The 3,101-nt window shown below is 40.8% G+C and overlaps 1 pseudogene; it reads right to left on the bottom strand.

The window, feature by feature from the left end:
• Positions 1–777: 777 nt before the first annotated feature.
• LOC102483048 (KRR1 small subunit processome component homolog pseudogene) lies at positions 778–1,927 on the bottom strand (annotated as a pseudogene).
• Positions 1,928–3,101: the final 1,174 nt, after the last annotated feature.

Here is a 3,101-nt window from a genome sequence, read left to right on the forward strand (position 1 = left end):
GAGGAAGGGGATCATGACATGGCCAGACCCTGCAGAGGACGCTTGTGTCTCTCTCTCTCACATCACATGTCCTCTATCATGAATAGAGAAAAAATATATTTTTAAAAGGGGAGGGGCCAGCAGGTTGCCTAGTGGTTAAGGCATCAGACTCCCACATGGTCAGTTCAAGTCTTAGACCTGGTAACCTGAATATCATGCCAGACACGTGCACATGTGCCCAAAATCCCAGGAGGAGAATGAAGGGGAAGAGAATGCAGCATGGCCATCCCCGGTGTGTGTGGGGGGTGGGTTTCACTTATTGTTTTGTTCCAGATTCTACCCAAAGGACAGTACACTAAAGATAATATTTGCATTGTAAAAAGGACTAGTTTTCATCACAATGTGTTGTTTTCTATTATTATCTATTTTATTTTATTATTATTATTATTTTAAATCTGCCATAGGGCACATGCACTCACACACACACTCACACACACACACACACACACACACACACAGAAAGAGAGAGAGAGAGAGAAAGTGAGAAAGCAAACCGCCAGGTCTGGGACTTGAACTGTGGTCAGCCATGTGAGAGTCCAGGGCCCTAATCACCACCCCATTCTCTGTTCATTCATTAATACCCTGAAACTGCTTTCTGTGAGACTTTTTTTTTGAGGAATAAATGTAGTTGTATTACTTTTTTTTCCACAGAATAAAAAGCAGTGAGAGCATTATTTCTCATGGATAAGACAAATTAATGCCCTGATACTTCAAAATCCTTTACAAAAGGAGATTCTTTCACATATTCTTGTTCAGAGGATTTTGTATGTTACTTTTTTTTTTCTTTTTCTTTCTATCTGCTTCCATCTTAAGCATAACTTCAGCTGTAAGAGCTCCAGTTTTTTACTTTTTACTTTCTTAGGCTTTTCTGTGATAGTGGACATGTCACTTTCAGTTTCAATAGACGCTTCCTTAGGTTTCACATATGGTTTTTTCCTTAGGTAGAGTAAAACTTTGTTTCTTTCCTCCTGTCTCTTACTGAGAGCTTCTGCTTGGTTAGCCTTTATCACTTCCACTTTCTGCTGCTTCTGATTGGCCTTCAAAAAGTATTCACTACTAGCCAATTCTGGCTGTCGTGAGAATGGTGTATACTCTTTCTTAACAGTTTTCTCCTTTGGCTCCTTGCATTTATTCACATTTTTGTGTTTGAATTGTGGCAAAAATATTTCCCTACTTTGTGATCATAATTCAGAATTTTCTGCCAAGTCTCATTTCATCATTAAAGTTTTAATGTTATAAATTGGATGAATGTTCTTCATAGTGTCTCAGACTATTTTTTTTTAACTGTTTTAAGCCACTAAAAGGTCCAATCGTTAAAACTGTGTTTTCCCAAATCATAATGCAACAGTTTGTTAAGAGTTCCAAGGCTGGGGCCAGCAGCTGACGTGGTGGTTAAGGCACTGGACTCCCACGTGGCTAATTCCTAGACCTGGTGGATTGAAACTCACACTGGGTGTGTGTGCGTGTGTGCCCAAAATCCCAAGAGGAGAATGAAGGTGAAGGGATTGTGGTGTGGCCATCCCCCCCCCGGGGGGGGGGCGTTGATTTCTCACTTTCTCTTTCTCCATGTCTCCAATGAGCACACATGTCCTATAGTAAAATCTCTCTAAATAATAATAATAAATAAAATAAAATGATTCTTAAAATTTAAAAAAGCCACTCTGGCAAATTGATCATTTCGAATTAAAGGCACCTAAAAAACAATAGGTGCAAGTGGTCACTCTGACCTTCCTCCTTTTTGTTAAAAGCAAGAGATGAAAGTTTCATGTGAAAGTTGTCCCCCTCATACCAGAGGGAAAGTATCATTATCAGCAAGAAGTAGAGGCTGAGAGGAATCCGTGCGAGGAACCTTGTTAGACTCCCCCTTACCCTCCTTGCCACTCTCCATCACTAACCGCCCTGGCTCTAGCCATTTGCCTTTTACGAATTACTCCTCTTTCCTGATTCAGTGCAGAAAGTCCCGAACTTAACGATGGTTGAACTTACTACGTTTTTGATTTCATAACGATGTGAAAGTTACATACTTTCAGGAGAAATTGTAATTTGGGAAGCCATGAGACCATTCTGTTTCTTACTTTCAGTGTGATATTCAGTAAGTTACATGAGACATACAGCCCTTTATTTATTTTTTAAAATAATTATTTATTTAAGTTTATTTATTCATTCATTTCTTTTAATTTGACCAGAGAGAGAGAGAGAAAGAGAGAGGAAGTGAGAAAGCAAGCCACCAGATTCAGGACTCGAACTGTGGTCAGCCATGTGGGAGCGTCCAGCACCTTAACTACCATACCACCTGCTGGTCTCCAACATACAGCCCTTTATTATAAAATACACTTTGTATTAAATGATTTTACCCAATTATAAGCTAATGTCAGTGCTCTGTGCATATGTAAGGTGAGCTAGGCTCAGCTGTGATGTTCAGTAGGTAAGGTGTATTAAGTGCATATTTTACACATCTTCAATTTAAGATGGGTTTATTGAGATATTTAGTTGGTAACCCCATCATAAGTCCAGGTGCATTTGTATATATAAGTATTTTTTTTGAACTGCATCTTTGGATCTTCAATTCCTTATGAAGGCTCATATGCCATTTAAAACCTGTGTTGGGGCTCCCGTCATGCAGGACCGGCAGCAGCAGGGTCAGCGACTAACAGCCTGCAGCATTCGCTCGTTATTGCAATGAGTTTACCTCTCAACCCCAAACCTTTCCTCAATGGATTAACAGGAAAGCCAGTGATGGTGAAACTCAAGAGGGGAATGGAGCATAAGGGTTACCTGGTAACTGTAGATGGCTATATGAACATGCAGCTTGCAAATACAGAAGAATACATAGATGTTGCCTTGTCTGGACATCTGGGTGAAGTTTTTTTTTTTTGGAGAGATTTTTTTCGCTATAGGGCACGTGCGCTCGCCAGACAGACAGAGAGAGACATAGAGACAGAAAGCGAGAAATCACCCCCCAGAGGGAATGGTCACGCCACAATCCCTTCTCCTCCATTCTCCTCTTGGGATCTTGGGCACGCCTGCACACGCGCCTGGCGTGAGTTTTAAGCCACCGGGTC

This window comes from Tupaia chinensis, unplaced genomic scaffold, assembly GCF_000334495.1.
Source record: "Tupaia chinensis unplaced genomic scaffold, TupChi_1.0 Scaffold000180_1, whole genome shotgun sequence".
Lineage (NCBI taxonomy): Eukaryota > Metazoa > Chordata > Mammalia > Scandentia > Tupaiidae > Tupaia > Tupaia belangeri.